The sequence below is a fragment of the Lolium rigidum genome, chromosome 3 (genome assembly GCF_022539505.1).
Source record: "Lolium rigidum isolate FL_2022 chromosome 3, APGP_CSIRO_Lrig_0.1, whole genome shotgun sequence".
Lineage (NCBI taxonomy): Eukaryota > Viridiplantae > Streptophyta > Magnoliopsida > Poales > Poaceae > Lolium > Lolium rigidum.
The window spans coordinates 340,748,759-340,770,537 of record NC_061510.1 but is presented as its reverse complement, the minus strand read 5'-3'; the positions used below and the strand labels follow the sequence as shown (position 1 = coordinate 340,770,537).

The 21,779-nt window shown below is 42.9% G+C and overlaps 1 pseudogene; it reads left to right on the top strand.

Moving 5' to 3' along the window:
• The first annotated feature begins 4,065 nt into the window (after positions 1-4,065).
• LOC124697139 lies at positions 4,066-20,961 on the top strand (annotated as a pseudogene).
• The last annotated feature ends 818 nt before the right edge of the window (positions 20,962-21,779 follow it).

The window sequence follows — 21,779 nt, the reverse complement described above, 5'->3', positions numbered from 1 at the left end:
ACAAGCGGCCCAGATCGGTATGACTCTTCGTGCAGTGTTAGGCCTTGAGGAGGCGCCAATGAGTGAGGTAGTAATTACATATGTGCCGAATGGGCCTCTCGTCGAGCCTGCGCGAGAAGAGGATCTACCTCCACAAATGAAAAATCTGCTACGTTGGTACAAGGGTTACATAAAAACTAACGCCGGCAAAGAATATATTTATGCGGAAGTTAGACATGAGCATCACTTCAAACATTACTATGTAACAGTTCATCTGAGTGAATTGTTCCAGCTGTTCAATCTGCGCGAGCTCGACAAATCTATCATCAGTTGCTACGTTCTGTAAGTGATTTATTTCTACCCCATCTCGTTCATTGTCTGCACTATAAATACTTCCTACCCCTGGGTGTAGTTACACCCATGTCTAATATACTACCATACGGAAGTATCTATGATACTTTATCGGTTTCAGTATGTTCGTATATTATATCTAACATACTCCAAATAAAGTTTTGTGAAAAAAATGCAAGTGAACCCATAGTTTGCACTATATATCCGAAATACATGCATATGTATACGTATAAAATGAGTCTACGTAAAAAAATGTACATACTGCCTGCAAAGTAGTATATATACTTCCAAAATAGTTTTATATACTTCATACTACATGTACATACTATCCGGTATGATAGATACTCTCTACATTATGAGAAACACACGTGGGTGTAACTACACCCGGGTGTAGTATGAATATGTCCTATATATATATATATATATATATATATATATATATATATATATATATATATATATATAGGTAAATTAATATAGTCCTAACTATATTGTTGTGTATGCTATTATGCAGAATGAAGATTAGGGAATGCAGAATAAGGAACATCCATGATGTTGGGTTCATTGACCCACAAATCTTTAATGGATATGTGTTAGAAAAACACCCCGCCGACGTGGAGCAAGACCTGTGGCTTTTTCTTACAAAGCAGCAACTCAAAAGTGATATTCTATTTCCTTACCATTTTGTGTGAGTGTTTCTGTCTTGAGCACATTCTCTTTTGTTTACTCCATGCATGGTATGTGGCTAATCGATGAGTTATGCATGACTGTGCATGTATCGTGTCCGCAGGTTCCACTGGATTCTGCTAGTAATTCAATTTCACACCTCCACAGTTCTCATCATCGACTCTCTGAATATGGATCCAAAGCTTTGGGTCGACATGAGAAGAATGATGCAAAAGTAAATTATTTTCATTCATTTGCGCTCTATATCGATCGGCCTCTTTCGTTCATTTCCTAATATCAAGTAACTAATAACTCTCTTGTTCATTTAATTTTCTTTGCCTCGTAGGGTTTGGAGACGGTTCACAGATGAAATGGTCGGTGAATTCAAAAAAGAGCTAGAATTTAGAAGGTCACTGACTGGGGATATTCAGCCACCGGGGACCAATCTATGTGGATACTATGTTTGTGAGTTCATCCGGAGATACACCTCTGAGCGGACGCCGTCGGATAACAACGTCAAGAGGAATAACTTCCGGAAGACGCTTAGTCCAGAAGCTCGCTTCCGACCAATTCAAGAGGAACTAGTAGGATGGTTCATGAGGGAAGTCCTCCATCCTAAAGAAGAACACTATTACGAGGACGTAGAACTTCTGATGCCGTAAATTATGTATGGAAACTTGTTCAAAATTGTATATGGTCATCCGATATTGAATATATATTGTATATTCCTCTTGAATTCTTCTTGTTTCTAATTTCAAATTTGCTTGAAATTGTACATTCATATGCATGTATATAGTACCGTAGAATATGTGTACTAAAACTTCTTCAAAATTAAAATAAAACACAAAATAAAATATAAAAGAAATAAAACAATACAAACTAAAAAGAAACCAGATTTAGGGGGGGCTAAAACCCTAAACCTGCGGAGGCCTTTAGTCGCGGTTGGCCAGGAGAACCGCGACTAAAGGTCCTCCGCCCCGACGGTCGCCTAGCGCCCACGTGGATGTGCCTTTAGTCGCGGTTCGTAAGCAACCGCGACTAAAGGGGGGCCTTTAGTCGCGCTTAATTGGTCCCGGTTGCGCAACCGCGACTAATGGCAGTTGCGAACCGGGACTAAAGCCCCTTTTTCTACCAGTGAGAAAAGACATAGGAATAAGATATCGTGCCTATTTGAATCATTTGGAAAGATGAATTATATTTGATTGTAGCAAAGGAATTTTTCATGAAGTATGAGTTCATTTTTTTGCACTACAAGATTCCTATATAATTGCTTCATATAGAATATGTTCCTACAAATCAAACAATATATGCAGATTTTTTCCCATAGGATCCAAATCATATACAATTATACTACACAGGTCCTATAAATTAAAGGAGCCCTCGATCCTTGACCTCTAGCTAAAGATGCTCATACGTATTTATAATAACATTGGTAGTACAAAATAAGCTGTCCAGGCTAAGAAAATAAACGACAAAGTACAAGTCCATGTTACTCCAAATTTGTTTGTCGCATGTTAGGCTAGCTAGAGATACGATGGGGAATAGTACTAGTTTATTTTGGAAATGGTCTAACATGTAGTAGTAAAAAAACACAGCTACTAGTCGAGTCGATCGTCGTTATAACCCCACCGACCGGCCGGCTACAAGCAGTATCACCATTTCACCACCCTAGCTAGCTACCTGAGCTAACCACATCCTCGTGCTAATTCGCAAGCAAGCAATTCATGGCGTCATTCCAAAGAAAACTTCGAGTGATTTTATCAAATATAGCGACAGGAAAATTTTAAGTGTTCCAACGAGAAACTTCGGGAGCCAATCAAATACAGACATTTGTTCATATGTCCGGGGGCTATTCTTATCAGAAATATTGTTCATACTTCTGATAAGAGGATAAGGTGAAAAGGAAAAATACAGAGTTGGTAAAAAATAGGAAAAGCTGAGCCTACAACCAAGTGCAAATACTTGGCTGTAGCCTCGGGGGCTACTCCCATCGGGAGCGCTGGTCGCGCACCCGATGAAATATGAGAAATGTCATCGCACATTTTCGAGTTATATAGAACTCGAAATATAGTCTCATCGGGAGGTCAAGATATTATGTCATCATATGACTCGAATAAATATGCCATTTCAGCAGTCAAAAAAGGCACTCGACAATATATCCTCAGAGCGCATCCGCCGCTGTAAAATCTCAGAATGCCGTAATATTTTACGAAGGTAAGTCCAAGGATCCGTCCTGTGCGGCGTGGTATCGCACCCGAATGCGCTCTACTACTTTATCCATGTCAACAGACGCGAAGAAAAATCCTTGCGGACGCGTTAGGTACTCGATAAAATATGACTGGAATTCGGGTCGTGGTAAGACCTTAAGCGACACATGTCGAATTACGCCAGTATACCGAGGTCTAGTGCAGGGATTGACCTTGAAGTAGGTTTTTGCGGGTTTGCTACAAGAGCAGTTAACTGGTACCTGATCCGTCAGATGAACCAGCCCCATCTACCATTATCCCTACACACAATATAAATATTTTGGAACAAGGTGTTATAGTGATTTGAAGAATTTATGGATGGACTTTACGATGTAGATTTTACTCGACTCTACAATTCAAGCAAAATCTCGTGGGCTACTGACATAGGCATCCCGAAAGGACCTGCCGAATAAAGTACCCGAGGATGGCTGGAGGCCCACGGCCTGAAGATTATGAAGGCCGGAAGCCCAATAAGCGTCGATATGGAAAGTAGGTATGGATTAGGAATAGAGTCTTCTAATAATACGGGAAGGACTCGTATAACCTCCCGGACTTTGTAACTTGAACGGTACGAAAGCATTGGCTCCACCTCCTATATAAAGGGGAGCTGAGAGAGAAAGAGGGGATCGAATCATTGTCAACATAAACCCTAGTTTTCATAGTCGAGCGCCTTTTCGGCTGAACCTTCGAGATCTATTTGCCCACTACTTTCTGCGCAATCCTAGTCTACAACTTGTGGGCATTGACAAGTTAAACCCTTGTCACGCGGTGCTTGAAACTCGCCTGCGCGAGATGGCCAAAGACACGTGTTCCCTCACCCACCATGAGCTCGTCCACGCCCTCGCCAGTTCTCACCGCCGAGGCCCTCTCGCTCCGGGAAGATGGTTGGACCACGCGCACGTGCGCCTCCTCGAGCTTGCCCGCTCCTGCCCGTAGCTAGCTCACAAATGAGAGCAAAGAATTAAAAAATCTATGAAAATATGTGGAGAAATAGAAAGGGACACAAAATAAGAAGATATGATATATGAAGGTGTTTTTCGCAAAAATACATAGACACATTATGCAACGCCAGCCTTACAAGCGGGACCCGCTATCAGAAGCACTGCCAAACGAGATTAATTTCACTTTTAGTGCACATTGCAAAATCAAAATGCAGTAAAGTGGTAGATTTTTGCTACATGACGTAAAGTCGAAGTTTTTCGAAAATTTCACGCAAATGTGCATGATTTATGCTATTGTCTCTATTCATGTTGAAGTTTTTTCGCTTAGATATTGCAAAGATAGATGGCGTAACGTCCTTCGCTTTTCTCCCTCAAACCAAGGCGCGTGCCAAAATCTTGTAATACGACCATTGATGGTTGTAGCCATATAGAAAACAAGTTCATATCTGCGTCATCGCAAGGGTGATCTTCTTCAATCCATTGCATGCGCAGGTTGGATGCCCCGCGGTTGCAGCTAGTGTGGTCGGATCATTGAGCGGGCCCGACTTGTCAAGGGCGCTGACAGTGTTGATGTGGTGCACCAAAGCTAATTAGGGCTCTTTTTATTCATAGATATGAAAAACGTAGAAATAGAAAAGACATAGGAATAAGATATCATGCCTATTTGAATCATTTGGAAAGATGAATTATGTTTGATTGTAGCAAAGGAATTTTTCATGAAGTATGCCTTCATTTTTTTGCACTACAAGATTCCTATATAGAGTGATGTTTTGGCACATGGGAGTCGTATGCTCCCTTTATTTTGAATTACATGTTTGATACATTTAAAATGTAAAAAAAATTGAAACAAAAATTTCGCACGTACATCTTCATGTGCTACGCGCTCACAAAGTCGTTTCATGAAAAATCGACATGTCATGTGGCGTGTGTAAAAAAGACAAAATTCTGTGCTGAAACAAAAACTTGTCACAAGATAAATTTTCTTTTTTTGGCTTATACTACAAAAAATATCATTTTTTCGTGAAACTTGACGAATACACATATATTATGGAGATGTACATGTAAATTTTTTGTCAAATTTTTTTAACACTTAAAAATATGTTTTTATGGTAGAGGGATCATACGCACCCGGGAGCCGAATTGAGTTTCTGATATGTTCCTACAAATCAAACAATATATGCAGATTTTTTTTCATAGGATCCAAATCCTATACAATTATACTACACAGATCCTATAAATTAAAGGAGCCCTCAATCCTTGACCGCCAGCTAAAGATGCTCGTACGTATTTATAATAACATTGGTAGTACAAAATGAGCTGTCCAGGCCACAAAGTACGAGTCCATGTTACTCCAAATTTGTTTGCCGCATGTTAGGCTAGCTAGAGATGTGTGGGGAACAGTAGTAGTTTATTTTGGAAATGGTCTAACATGTAGTAAAAAAAACACGGCTATTAGTCGAGTCGATCATCGTTATAACCCCACCGACCGGCCGGCTACAAGCAGTATCACCACTTCACCACCCTAGCTAGCTACCTGAGCTAACCACATCCTCGTGCTAATTCGCAAGCAAGCAATTCATGGCGCCTGTTGTCCCATTCCTGATACTCCTCAATGTCCTTGCAGCCGCATCTTCTTCTTCCGGCGAAGTACATGTGCCGCCTGCTGGTTGTCCCGACAAGTGCGGCAACATAAGCATCCCCTACCCGTTCGGCATGGGGAAGCCCGACTGCTTCCGCGAGGGCTTCGAGGTCGTCTGCAACCACTCCTTCACCCCGCCGCGCGCCTTCCTCAGGGAACTGAAGGGACAATCCTCATCGCGCGGATCATTCCATGGGTCGTCCCCGATCTCTTACCTCGATGGAGGCGGAGGACCGGTGGAGCTCATAGACATCTCCCTTGACACGAATGAGGCAAGGGCTTACTCAGATGTTAGCTACGCTTGCTTCAGGGAACATAATTTCAGTCAGCGGTACACCTACTTGGATGTCGGGTTAACCCTGTCAAAGACGCGGAACTCTCTCATCGGCATCGGACCAGCGTCAATAGAAATATCACTGCTGCAGGGCGGATGGTCGCATGGGGGTTCATTGGCCAGCTGCCGCACAATTGCGGACAGTCGCATGTGCAACGGTTCAGACTGCTGTCGTGCGAATTTGTACGACCCGATGGACCTCGACAATTTTGGGGTCGTGTTCGGTGACACGGGTTTTGGTCATTCCAGCCAATTATATCAGTGCTACTACGGCATGGTGGCCGAAAGCTCTTGGTACAACCTCTCTTTGTCGGACATCCATGGCTACGACACCAAGTTCTCCAGGAGTGTACCCTTCGTCTTCAATTTCGCCATTGTCAACATTACTGATCAGTGGTATTGCCCAGCTGTGCAGGCGGGCCAGCAGCCACCTGAAGGCTACGCTTGCATCAGCAACCTCAGCTATTGCGCCAACGCAACAAACGGCTATGTCTGTCACTGCCTGCAGGGTTTCCATGGCAACCCTTACATCACTGACGGATGCAAAGGTATTGTACTCATTGTTGGACTCTTTACTTGTTTCGACAAGCTGCTCATTTGATGTTACTTACCATGAGTCAGCTGCACATACTTTTCATATCTTCAGGCTGGTCATAGTGGGGAGTAACTTAGACTAGTAACATTACTAGTCTAGGTTACTACTTCCATAGTGGATAGTAACTTATATGTGGTGCCATGCATTATATCATTTATTATGTTGTAGACTCATCTTACCTTGACGTGTGTGATGTTATGGTAACATACCTAGTTACCACCTCACTCTCTTTCTTCATTTATTAGCATGCCATGTCACCAAAATATCTTGAGATGTGTGATGTTACTAGCTATGTTACCCCCACTATGAGCAGTCTCAAATAATTGACGACCCTCTGATTTATTTATTTACTGCAGACATCAACGAGTGCGAACACAATGAACTCTACCCCTGCTACGAGGGTAGTACATGCAGCAACACCGAGGGAGGCTATGAGTGTCCATGCAACCACGGGATGAAATGGGACGGCAAAGCAAAAGCCTGCATAGATGTATTCCCTCCAGCAGCAAAGGGGGTTGTGGGTAAGTACTAGTGCACTCTTCGAATTTTTGTTTGTTTTTCTTTCTGTCCAAAAGGCGTGTAAGTGCATATTAGATTAATCATGGTGGAGGTATTATAGGCAGTATCAATTATTTTATTTATGCAAAAAAGCTGACGTGTCTAATAAGAGGGATAATTGTGGTATAATAGGTAGATATTGTATCACGGAACATATACCTGAAAATATGATATTGACATATGATACTAACTAGTTAAATACCCGTGCGTTGCAATGGTTCTCTTAAATATTTTATCTCATCCTACATGTAAACATGATGCACGCGAAAGATCTATAAAAAATATTAAAATAATACACATGAAAACCATAATGTTGTAAATTGAAATGTTTTGCAAATATATTGAAAAAATTATAATAAATCATGGTGTACTGAGTGTGTATAGTAAATATCGTGGTACGAACAAATGCTGATGGGGTGGTCAAGAAGATGGATTGAGCGCAAGTAAATTGGTGGGGGATACGATTTCACGTGTTGTTGTGGGCATGATAAAAATTCCGCTAGCCCATGTGTTCCTTTTCTTCTCAGAGGAAGGATATATTGGTAGAAGAATGTCGCTCATTCCACCGTTTGAGAGGACACAGGCAGGATAAAAATTCCACAAGCCCGTGTGTCCCTTTTCTTCCCAGAGGAAGGATATATGGGTAGAATAATGTCACTCATTCCACCGTTTGAGAGGATAGAGAAGGGAGCGCCACCACCTCAAATCCAGTCCACCATGCATCCACCGTCGGCCGGACCCGCCTACAACCACCACTCGTAGCCACGTCGCTCCACTGCCTTCCCAAATACTGACTTCCGCCGGTCCTCCGTTGCCCTGGGACTTCCCTCAAAGTTATGTCGTCTCCCCCTCGTATTTGTTATCGATGCACCAGCACCTGCCATGCCCCTAAGTCCATTGCTTGTCGCCGGATCTCTCCATAAGAGGAAGGATATATGGGTAGGAGAGAAATATGACCCTTACCTCTTGGCCATGACATTGTAACTGAAAAAGCTCCAGAGAATAGTGTTAGAAGACATATACGGCTGAGATTAGACTAGGATTAGATCTTCTTGTAGTCCAAGTCTTCTCCCCTCATTGTATCTCTATATATACCCCCAAAGGGTCATGGAATACAATATACAAGTATTAGGGTTCTATATTTTCAAATATGGTATCAGAGCGGTTAGCCTCACAGCGCAGATCCTAGGTCCTCCCACCACTTCCGCATAGCGCCGCCCCCGGGGAGATCTCTCCTCGGGGATGCGGCACCCGATTAAAATCAAAGATTAGATCGGTTCTTAGTTTAGTTTAGATCCAAATTCGAAATTCTCCAATTCTTTAGTTAGATCCAGTTAGCCACCAAATAAATCTCTAGATCCTATCATCCTCCGGTGAAAATCCACACGAAAAGCGGTGCAAGGCAAGATCTGCACACGCGCAGCGCCTGACACTTGAGTCGGCGCCATCTACTCCAAGATTCAGACGTACATGCACAGTTCTCGTCAACGACGTGTGCAGCAATCGTATCACTCCATGCATCCAAGCGTGCACATGGGCTTCAACCTCGCCATGCAGTCATGCACCATCAGATCTCAGGTACTGCTAGCTACATGTATGTATGCAGCATGCGCCTCAGGATCAGCTCAGGAGAGATCGATCTGCATCAACTCCTCGCACGGTAGGCCGCCAAGATTGACTCGCTTGACGACACATAGACTGGCTGCACGCACGCGGCACCGCTGTCTCACCGAGCCAACATCAGCGGGCTTCATCAGCACACCGCACCGGAAATCACCGATCCGAACATGTACAATCAAGCTGTACGACTGCACCAAGATCTACGTCGAGCTCTACATAACCAACTACATCGTCAAGGTCTACACATGGTCTTCATCGATATCTTTGTCAACGCTGCCGTCGCCTACAACCAAAACCCTACAACATGCTGCCGCCGCTTTTAGCCGCCGCCGCCGAGAACCGTTGCCGCCGCCGCACGACGACAAAAACCTGCCGCCGCCGCAGATCCGCTGCCGCCGCCGCGCTACGACACAAAAACCCGCCGCCGCCGCAGATCCGCTGCCGCCGCCGCGCTACGACACAAAAACCCGCCGCTGCTGCAGAACCGCTGCTGCCGCTGCAGAATGACACAAAACCCCGCTGCCGCCGCCGCGCTACGACCTAAAACCCTACGACCAAAAACGGCTACACCATATATGACGACTACGACATTAACCATACCTCGACCACGGCTATATCACACTCAGCTACCTCGACATCGACATCAACAAAACGTCTACGGCAACTCAAGAACTCAAGTCATCAACGTCCGCGTCATCACTTGCGCTCACGACACTCCCGCTGTGACTGTGGGAGGGAAGAGAAGGAACTAGAAGGGGACGCCGATGATGACAAGGAGGAGAAGCGATGGGAGCGCGTGACTTCTCCAGTCGCAAGCGTTCGCTTCACTCCCGCTACGATTGAGGGGGGATGTTAGAAGACATGTACGGTTGAGATTAGACTAGGATTAGATCTTCTTGTAGTCCAAGTCTTTTCCCCTCATTGTACCTCTATATATACCCCAAAGGATCATGGAATACAATATACAAGAATTAGGGTTCTATATAGCACCCAAGCACTACAATGCCCATAGAAAGCAGCTGATGGCGTAATGGATTTTTCTTTGTGGAGGGGTCAGAAACAAAATCTGAAGGAAAAGAGGAGCGATGAATTAATAATCTGGTGACTCACCGGTGTTGCTGCGGTTGCGCTCTAAATCCTCCACATATCTGAATCGCACGAACCATTTAATTGAAGCTTTATAATAATAAAAAATCAACAATTTACCCCATCTTTGACACCAACAGTTCAGACTACTGTTAACTAAAGCAAGCACGCGTCAGCTTAAGCCAAAGGTACGAATGCTGAAAGAATCACCTGGCGACAAGTATTTAATCTAATTCTCCGAGGGGCAAGGATGTTGGGGCATGTGTGATTGTATCATCTAAACCCCGTTACCTTGAGTGGAGCATAGAACAAGTACTAATGGTGCAGAAAACACCATGGCCAGGAAACCTATTTTTATGGAGCATTCCAGTTCTGAACACGAGATTAGGTGGGTGCTTTTTTTTTTCGAGAACACGCGAAACACGTGCCTTATCTTTATAGAAGAAGAAGCAAAACAATTACAAGAGAGCACCAGAGTGCCACAACCCACCCACACCACCTCCCTCACCCTATTAGGTGGGTGCCTCAAAGCAGAGAACCGCACGATAGCATGATCCATGTGACCATGTCACATCAAACCATCCAGAACATGTCTGGTTGCTCTAGTGCAGCAAACAAGCAGGGCATATTTCCCATGATCAAATTAGCACAAAATAAACACTACTACCTCCGTCTCGGTTTAACAGGCATGCACGCAGTTCTAGACAAACTTTGACCATTGATTTGGTCAATAGAATATAACTTTTATGTCTACAAAATCTATATCATTAGATTCGTATGCAAAAAAGCTTTCCAATGATATAATTTTCGTGACATATATTTTATATTTTATTAACTAAAATAATGGTCAATGCAATTTTTTAAACTACGTGCGCGCCTGTTAATCTGAGACGGAGGGAGTAGTGAAAAACGGGCCTTTAGCACCGATTTGTAATGACCATATGCGCTGGATGGCCAGCCGGTGCTAAGTATCCAGTGCTAAAGGCCCCACCTTTAGCATACGAACCGGTGCTAAAGGGGCACGGCGTGGCGGCTCCAGAGCGCCCGAGCGAGAGGAAATACGTACAGGTGCTAAAGGGTCTGCCGCGGTAGGAAAATGCCCCAAAACGCTGCCGTGGTAGAACCCCGCTACCGTAAAAAAAAGTCAAATTATTTTCCTCTTTTTTTTTCTTTTTTCAGAATTTTTAATATTTTAGTTATTTCACAAGTTTAGTCTCTAACTACATTTATCTCTAGTCAAATTACTTACTTGTGCTCAAACTTCCCGCTCGGTCACCCATCCTCCCACTACTCTAGCACTAGCACTAGCACGCTTAACTTCCAAGTTTCTTTACATCCCGCATCCAAGTGCTTCGCGCACATGTATGTGATACTAGTATCATATCAATCCTATTAACATGTTGGTCGATGTCATATTTCTTTATTTTTTGAATTTCAAATAATTCTTTTAATAAACAAAAGTAATGATATAATAATAATCTCGAATAAATAAATAAACATTAACTTTATAATTTGTATTATTTTAAATTTTAAATTATTTTTTTGCCAAAACTAAAACCTGAAAATTTTATAATTTTATAATTTGCTAAACCTGAAAAGTAATGGTAATCTTTATGCAGGATGCAATTATTAATTTTAATTTAAAAAAACAAAAAATATAAAATCCTAAATTTCTAGCAAAAAACTAAAATCTTCCTGCTTTCATATTTTAATATGGAATTTGAGAATCTAAAAATTGGCTAACCGGGTAAACCCGGGTAAATTCGGATGTAACTTTTTCCCACGATCATTTTGATATATTATACGTTTTTTCCGACAGCGTAGGCAAAAGTTAATGCCATTTAACCTTTTTCTAAACTTTTATGCAAAAAAAATCGACATTCAAATTTATTAATTTTCCCTAATACTAGATTGCGTAACATACATGAATCTAAAAAGATTTTATTTTTTGAATTTTCTAAAGGGTTCGTGGCTGACGCCAACACTTTAGCACCGATTTATGGCACGAACCGGTGCTAAAGGTCCCGCACGAACCGGTGCTAATGCTGCGGCTGGTCCCCTGGACGTCCAGACCGCACGAACCGGTGTTAAATGACCCCTTTAGCACCGATTCATGCCAAATCCGGTGCTAATGCTCTTTGGAGCAAAAAACCAAAGCCCTCTTTTCTACTAGTGAAATACTCCCTCCGTTTTGAAATACTCTGTATTTTAGGATTAAAAATTGTTCTCAAATACTCTACATTCTAGCTTTTAGTGAAGAAGAATACGGAAAATGAAGTGGGCCTTCTTTATCTATTGGATGTCACTATTTTCAGTGTATGTTTGATTGGTTGTTTACCAATTTAAGTAGTACTAATAAATGCACTATTAATTTGTCTAATTTTTCCTATAAGTAAAAGAGAACTGAGGGAGTAATTGTCAAAAAATGACCTAAAATGGATAGCCACTAAATAAGGACAACATTGTGAGATTATACAAGGAGTTCATACTTGTTTCCAAAATCAGATAAGATACACCATCACATGTATACAATATCCTACAATCAGTAACAAGTCACGCTAACTGAACATAAGATGTTACAAGTTAAGAGAAATAGAGTTTGGTAGGTTCATCCTGCTAGGATATAATAAATCATGAAATAAGTTATGTTGTAACTGTGATGAATGCAAGTAGTTGGTTACAAGTTACAGCGGATGGATTTACGGAGTGTAGAACACTAAATTCCATAAACGGTACAAATCACCTATTGCAGATAATAGTGGAAGTTTGTAATGTATATCTCCTCACTGAAAATTTATATCAATGGTTCATGATTTTTACCTCCTGGGTTAATAAAATCAAAGTATCGGCACCTCCGCAGAGAGATTGTACAACCCATCTTCTTCCCTGCTGAATCCACCACCATTGCCATGAACACCATCAACCTCCGAGCAACCAATTTCGAGCCCCTCATGTGTCTCCTTTCCTAAGGCATACTGCCCAATGGAAAAACTATGTACAAGAAGGAACATCAGATCAAATTAGCACATTTTACCCAGAATAATATCCAAGCTCGAAACAGAAAAGGTCAAGAACAACATGAAGAAGCAGAGCACAAACAACAGCGACGAAACAGATCAGACCAGCGAAGCCTCACCTGCGGCATAGGAAGCACCGCTGCCACTGCCGTCTGGATCCCAGCCGCCTAGACCACCCGCATCTCCGCAGAACGTAGCAGCAGTAACAAGTAGCAACTGGAATTGAAATATGAGCTGAAATAGAACTGAGGCCCCAATTCCATTAACAACAATGGAATTATAACTGAATTTTTAAGTAGTCTGACAGTTATATGAAAGTTTAGATGTATATATATACTCTCCTACAGCTTGAAAAACTACACTTCTTTCAAGATTCATTTCATACTCACATTGTTGTGCTTGTGCATTAGTTCCATGTAGAGACTCTTCCAAGAAACATGTAATAAGATCAATCAAATGCATAAGATTTATTTGAATTCGCCTTTCTGCAAGACTGTGCTCAAATTACCTAATTAGTTACTTTGGACCAGTGAATGATACTACAAATATCAGAGAAGGAATGAGAAGAAAGACTAAATTTTGCCTTAGCAAAAACACTGAATTTTGAGTACTTCACTCCAAAACAACATCAAGATGGATGCTTCCCACGATTTGCAAGTTAAATATAATAATAAAAGAATTCGCGTACGTGAAAAACAAGCTTCCCGGGTGGATTATTGTAGGAATATTGATGTGGGGCAAGAAAAAGGATAGTTAGTTCTGATACGCGAGGGGAGAAGCCACACACAATTTTTTCATTCTTAGTGTCCTTTTGGTTTGTGAAGTGACAAAATCTCCTTCCCGCTTCCTACAATTTTTCCATGCTTAGGTGTGCCTACATTTTTGTATCAAATGTATGAACTATTTATCTTGTGTTTCAGGTTTCTACAGAGTGGAACAATATAAAAAACTATCTTGCTAGCTTATGTTTTTTCCAGCTAATGTCCAACGCTGATTGTTGACATCTACTGCTATTTTCTAAACTAAATACAATTATGAATGGAGGGAACAAGAATCAGCTGCAGCTATCCAAAAATTAAAATCTAACACATCATGGCTCTGCCCTCTACTATTCTAATTAGCTCTAAATTTTCAGTATTACACACAGATGTGAGCCTGGCGAGATTATTTCAAATAGTAGCAAGTACTCGGAGTACAGAAATTTAGTCTATTCATACTAACTATGGCATGAGAGCCTAGAAGGTAAACAAGATTCATGTTATACCTTGTTACAGAAGTTGATTAGCTTTTACCATTACTCCAGGAACTGTCCTTGGCTTTACACTGCACCAGAAAAACAGAAAAATGGTTAAGAACACATTTCTACAACTTCATGAAACATGACAAGCACTACACATACTTCTCCACCATGAATTTCTGAGACTGTGACCACACCTTCCTTATGCATTCCCTGCAATGGAAGCTGCAGATTGGACTCGTCCATGCTATCCCCTTAGCCATTTTCCGCAGAGCTTGATGTTCCACATTCAGAGGTGGTGAAATCATTGGCAGAGGAGGTGGACTGGCTGCTGGAATAGAACACTTCGCACCTATTAATAACTATTGAACAAGCTAATTATCCAGGTTCATGACAATCTATGCAGGGCCATGAACAATTTGTACCTAAAGTTTCACAAAAGATGCCACCACTACTACTACTCAAAATCAACCCCAAAATTGTCAGCAAACTCACTACAATCATTTCAGTAAATTTAAATAAACACAAACCAAATATTCTACAAAGAACTATGAACAAGACTCGGTTGTACCATGCAAGATCGATCGTTGGTCTAGGATTCCAGATTTCCAGGGCACCTGCTTGGCCTGCATCAATATCAACTCACCCTGTAAAAAAAAACTCAAGACTTCAGAGAACCAAGAAACTTTGAACATGAAAAAATCGACCTCCGAAATGCATAACGCCGAGCAGCTGACGGAGATGGTGGCAGGACGGTGCGGGTGTTGATCCTGGTCTGTACGCGGCTGACCGACACAGCTACATCACGTTGGGGGCACATAGGGTATGTCTGGTTCATGCCATCTTTTGCCCTACCAAATTTTGCCAACCGTTGGCTAGCCAAATAATTGGATAAGGATTTCTTGGCCCAGGGTTGGCCAAAATTTTGGCAAGAACTGTGAGGGAAACATGAGGTAAGTGGGCAACTTTTCATTGGCAACCAAAATTTTGGCCAAACAAGAGCCAATATCTTATAGGTTGCCAAAATTTTGGCAGGGCACGCTTGGGCACCAACCAAACATGCCCATAATCCTTTGCCAGCCCCTGACCCGAGCACAAGCATCAATCGATTGATATGTCTGTGTGGAGGTCGCCGTGATGAGGACAGTGCGTGAGGACACGGAAACGAACCAGCGTGAGAAGCTTGGGTCTGCACCGGCAGCGTGCATCGGGGCTGGGTTGTGTGCGCTTGGTCAGCGAGCTGGGGGGCGGCGGTATCCAGGCGTGTGTGAGATGGGGTTTGCAGTTGCTTCTGAGGGGGAGAGGTGGGGAGAATGATGGCTGCGTCCAGGAGGGCAGCAAGGGATGGCAGCGGCATCACATCAAGCGAAATGGGGTTTGCGGCCGCATCCAGGCGGGCGAGATAGGGAGGCGGCGGCGGCGTCCACTCCGTCCAGGTGAGTGGGGCATGGGCGCTGGGCGGTCCTGGCGACGGAGGGTACCGAAGAATGGGGCAAGGTGGGCGTCCGAGAGGTCAGCGTCGGCGTCGGAACCGGGCGTGCGAGGATAGACAAAGAGGAGCGCAATTGAGAGAAGGGGAGAATTTAATGGGCTTCTCGAAACGACAGACCAGCGGGGTTGGACGAGCGAAGGACGAAGCCAACGAGGTACAACCTGATGACGGAATAAATTCCTTGTACTTTAAAGTAGTACAGATACAGATAGAGATAAAGAAAAAGAAGGAAAGAAATAATAACTTTATAGAGTAGTAATAATGGATTAGGAAAGCAGTGATACGTTTTGATCTGGTAATCAGCGAGATGTGTAGTAAACGAAGGAAAGCAAGTTAACTTGCTTTGATCCGACGGTGAACGTTGAAGCGGAGATGTTGAAAATAATTGGATGAATATGATGGTCTCAATCTCCCTCACCAAACGCGTTATACGACTTACGACCAACCTAGCCGCCTCCCGCACCCCCCCCCCCTAACCTAGCCGCCTCCCGCCGCCGCCGCCGGTGGCGCCGCCGGCCAAAGGCCGCGGGGTGTGGCGGCGGCGGCGGCCATCCCTCTTTCCGCGCTGGGGACGACGACCTAGCCCCCTTCTCGACGCCACGGCCGGTCGCGTGATGGCTGGGCGGCGGCCTGCGCCGCGGTCCTCCTATCTCCCGTCAGCTCTCCCCGCCGGTGGTGGCTGATGGTGGTGGCTGGTGGTGGCACGCCGGTAGTGGTGGGCGGCGGCTCTGAGCCTTTCCCGCCTCTCGCCGGCGCGTGGAGGTGGTCTTCGGTTTCTCCCGCGGCACGAGGTCGCCCGAGGCAGCAGCCTCGGGTTCGACGGTGGAGGCGGCCTTCTCCTTCGCCGGAGGAGGTCGGCTGGTTGCCGGGGTGGCGGATCACGAGATCCGTCTACTCCGGCGATGAAGATCTAGTCGACAACGAGATGGCGGCGAAGGGGCCACCGGTGAAAACCGAGCCTTGAATTCGTTCTTGGCCGATGATGGCGACGGCTTTTGGCGTCGTTCCCTTGCGAAGGCATCATCGTTGCTGGCCTTTTCGCTTGCTCTCGCCGAGTTGGGGTTTCGCGGCTGCCGGTGAAAACCGTGCCTCGATTGGCGGGCGATGGCGGCGTTAAGCGTCGTTTCCTTCTTGAAGGCATCGTCGTCGCAGGCTGCGGCTATTCACTCGTGCTGCTCCGGGGGAAACTCTAGATCCAACCAGGATCGAACGATGACGGCGCTCCCTGCGTCGTTCTACCTCTTGGGGCATCGTTTTTGGAGCAGCGGCTAGATGGAGGTGGATCTTGGTGGTGTGGTGTTCATCTACCACGTTGTCGTTGATGATTCTCAGCGGCGTGGAGCTGCGGGGTGTCGAAGACGGGCGAGGACAGCTGGACGCGTACAGGATGGCGGGGCCGTCTGGCGTCATGGTGGCATCGACGGCAGGTCTTGCAAGGTTAATGCGATGATCTCTCTTGAAGATGGAGTCGAGGAAGACGGCGGGAGCAACTTCTGTGGCGTGTGCGTTGGCATGCGCGGAGAGTCTGCTTGACTGGATGTGCTTCTCACCTGCTATTGGGCGGTTTGGGAAGGCATTTGGTTTTTGGATGATGTCGGTTGGTGTATTGTCACCCCCTTCATCCCACTGTAGGTCTAGTGAGTTGGCTTCGAGGTTGATTTTTTGTATTTCTTCTTGTAAGGTTTGCGAATAATCTAATAAAAAGCCGTGTGCATCCTTTGGATGCAGAAGCTGGGGCGATTTTTCCCCCTTTTCGAAAAAAAAACGACTTACGACCAACTACAATATAATATTAAAAGATTAAGTAGTATAGATACCAAGGAAAAAAATAACGCGCTAAATAAAATAGCGTGGCCTTCCAAAATATGCTATGAAGATTATAACGTGGTAATAGCATCCTATTTTACAAAATAGCGTTTCACAAAAAGTTAAAAAATAACAAATATAGTATCCATACTAAGAATTTCAGCAGCTCAAAAATTATCCACATCACAACGATCAACAAATCAAATTGACAAAATTATGATGGCACTGAAAGACAAAGATTTATCAGCCCAACAAGTAGATAAGTACATAACTAATTAACCTGCCAACATGCAAACAATTCAAGAGCCAACTACATAGCAGGAGTGGTAACTAATAAAAATGAGATGAAATAGATGGATAATTCATGCCGTCATCATCTAATTCAGAAGAAGAACCGTATATTGCAGCTCATCACAGTGAAAAATTAGAAGCAACTTCTTCTTCTTAGGCAGATTGCATCAACAGCTTTTACTCGTTGTGATGTTGATTCTTCTTCTTCAACATGTACCTGTTGTGTGAGGAGGAGTGAGAATTGTCGATGTGCTTCTGTGGTTTTCAACGGGTTGAATGGCTACGGTTAGAATGGGGATTTCAGAAGCTCGTGGGCCAAAAGATCTAAAATAGCTAATCGGCTACTCAATTTCCCTGTAAAAAATAGGACCGCTCCAACGTTATAAAAATAGCGCCGCTATAACGCTATGAAAAATAGCGTGCATAGCGCCGCTAATAACGCGATTAGCGCCATAGCGAGCCAAATGTGCATAGCGTAGCGTTCACTCTCCAAATACGCTATAGCGCCGCTATAACGTCAAAATAGCGCGCTATTTTTTTCGTTGATAGATACAGATAGAGATATAGAAAAAAAAGGAAAGAAATAATAATTTTATAGAGTAGTAATAACGGACTAAGGAAGCAATGATACGTTTTGATCTGGCAATTAGCGAGCTGTGTAGTAAACGAAGGAAAGCAAGTTGACTTGCTTTGATCCGACGGTGAACATTAAAGCGGAGATGTTGAAAATAATTGGATGGACATGATGGTCTCAATCTCCTTCACCAAACACGTTGTATGATTTACGACCAAATACAATATAATAGTAAAGATCACTACGACCAATCTTACATAACATACCCAGTGGGATTTGATATGTTCTACTAGAATCAACACCCTTTGGGTGTCACCACGAAAATGGCTGGCCTGCAGTCCAAAGCAATATTTTATGTGGTCTCACCTAAATCGATCATTAACCTTCGATTATTTATGTCTTCAAGAGAAACTTTCTTCGATATCTTATAATATCTATATCCACCTGCTGCCAATTTTTAATCGTCAACATAGAAACACATCATGTGTTACACATATATAATGTAGGCTGCCTCCAGATGTCTAGATGGATACAAGCTGCATTTATATAATTGCTTCAAAGGATTTCAATCACTCGGTTGTACTCCCTCTGTTCCTTTTTAGTTGATGCGAGGGAGAGAAGAAAATGAACTTGATTTAATTCATTTGTAAGTTAATTAAATAGGAACGGAGGGAGTACTATTTAATTTCCATCAGATGACCTGACTGTAATTTGAGAGCTACATTCTTTCCTTGTCTTTCGACACTTAATTTCCTCTTAGTCCTAATCCCTTCCCGGTCTGTATATAGACATTTTTTTATTCTAATAAGTCAAGTGGCAATTTATTTTAGAGTTTTAGTAGATGAGCAAAAGAAACTATTTACTTCTTATACTGCATATTTCTACTAGAATTGTAATTGCAAATCATGTGAGATAAACTAACTTTGTTTCATGTCCATCTAGGTGCAATAGGTGGCATTCTTCTCACGGTGATTATATCGTTTCTGGTTATTTTCCGCAATCAGAAAAAGAAGATGGAAGAATTCTTCATAAAGAACGGCGGCCCTACATTAGAGAGGGCAAATGTCATTAAACTTTTCAAGAAGGAGGAGCTTAAGCCAATTTTGAAGAATGGCAACTTAATTGGAAAAGGTGGCTTTGGTGAAGTTTACAAGGGCCTTCTTGGTGATAAAATAGTTGCAATAAAGAAGCCGATTAATGGTACTGTTCTAGAGAGGGACCAATTTGCAAATGAAGTCATCATCCAATCTCAAGTCATCCACAAGAACATTGTTAAGCTCATTGGTTGTTGCCTTGAAGTTGATGCCCCCATGCTGGTCTACGAGTTTATCTCCCAAGGTAGCCTCCATGACATTCTTCACAACAAGAGTAATAAGGTGGCTCTTAACTTGGATGCACGTTTAAGTATTGCTACACAGTCAGCGGATGGTCTAGCTTATATGCACTCACAAGCAAACATTAGAATTCTGCATGGTGACGTTAAACCAGCAAACATACTCCTAGACGAGAACTTTACACCCAAGATTTCAGACTTCGGCATATCTAGGTTGCTTGCGAGAGACAAGGAATACACTGGATCAGTCATTGGCGACATGAATTATATGGATCCAGTATATCTACAAGAAGGTCTACTCACCGAAAAAAGTGATGTATACAGTTTTGGAGTTGTGATCCTGGAGCTTATTAGCGGCAGGAAGGCCACACATTCTGACAATAATAGCTTGGTAAAGAACTTTCTTGAATCTCATAAAAAACAGAAGAAAGCGACTGACTATTTTGACAAAGAAATTGCAATAACAAAAGATTTGGAGCTTCTTCATAGTCTAGCAGGTATGGCCGTGAAATGCCTTAGCCTTGATGTAGATCAAAGACCAACGATGGTGGTGGTAGCTGAGCGGCTACGCATACTGAGCCGGTATCGTTAGGTGCAACATGCATGTTAGTAAGTTATTTTTATTGAAATCCTTAAAACAGTGTGGGTCTCATTTGATACGTGAAATTTTGTAACCGTGTTTCTAAGGTGGCTGAACGCTTGTAAGCTACATTTGTAACCGTGTTTTTAAGTGGTTTGGAAGTATTTGTCAACCACTTCAATTTCCGGAAAGCCCTTTTTTTTACATACAACCTTCTCAGTAGCGTCTTAACATGCCACATAATAAAAATGCATCATTACTAATGCCATCAATATCAATTTGGAGCTTTTCCACGACATAACTTCGCAGGCGAAGGTGAGGATTTAACATGATGTGGAGACCTTAATATCCACACACCTCGCAAAAATAGTGTCTAAATAACCGACGATATTAGGTAAGCAGACATCTTGTTAATAAGCATGTAAAGTTTATTGTCTTGCATGTACGGCAAGACCTTTTGGTGGATTTTCCAGCTGTCCATTGCTGGACTTATTGTACACTTGCCAATTATCCTGATCGTAAATAGTGCGTGTTCATACTTGAATACACATATTGCTTCTGACAGCTCAAGAATAATGAACCAACATTATCTGATCAGTTAAAATGGTTCCCGTGACATTGAAATGTCCATCTCACTAGTAGAAAAAGGGGCTTTAGTCCCGGTTCGCAAGGGCCATTAATCCCGGTTGCGCAACCGGGACTAATTATGCGCGACTAAAGGCCCCCCCCTTTAGTCCCGGTTGCTTACGAACCGAGACTAAAGGCCCCGCCACGTGGGCGGCTGGCATGCGTCGGCGCGAAGGATCTTTAGCCCCGGTTTGTAAGACGAACCGGGACTAAAGGCTATTTCGACTTAATTTTTTTAATTCATTTGGATTTCTAATTATTTTTCACTCCCTCTTTTTTTCTATTTTTTCATAATACAAGTACTATGCATATAACTCATCTTTAATTATTATGTTAGTGTGCATTTTTGCCATGATGATTGCTTGTGTGATTACCATTGTACTAAAACCCTAATCTATGAAATCTTGTTCAACCAAGAAGAAGGAAAAATAAAAGAAGAAAAGAAATGAGAAAAACAAAACCACACACATATGGTTTATGCCATTTTTGCCAATTCTTAACCTAGACCATTTTGGCTTGCACCATTGGTTGGAAATGGTTACTAAACACTTATAAACACTTTTGGAATCAAAGAAACTCAAATCAAAATGAAAACAAATTGAATTTCCAACTCACATGCAATATGGTCAAAATTGACAATCTTAGCCTGATGCCATCTTTGAGCCCCTGGTTTGGAAGATTTTCAAACTAAACTTTGCCAACTCTTTGCACCTCATCCAAGACAACATCAAGGTGAACAACTTTGCCCAAAACCACCCCTGCAAATTCTTGCGCAAAGTCAAATGGTGATCAAGCAAAGTTGCAACC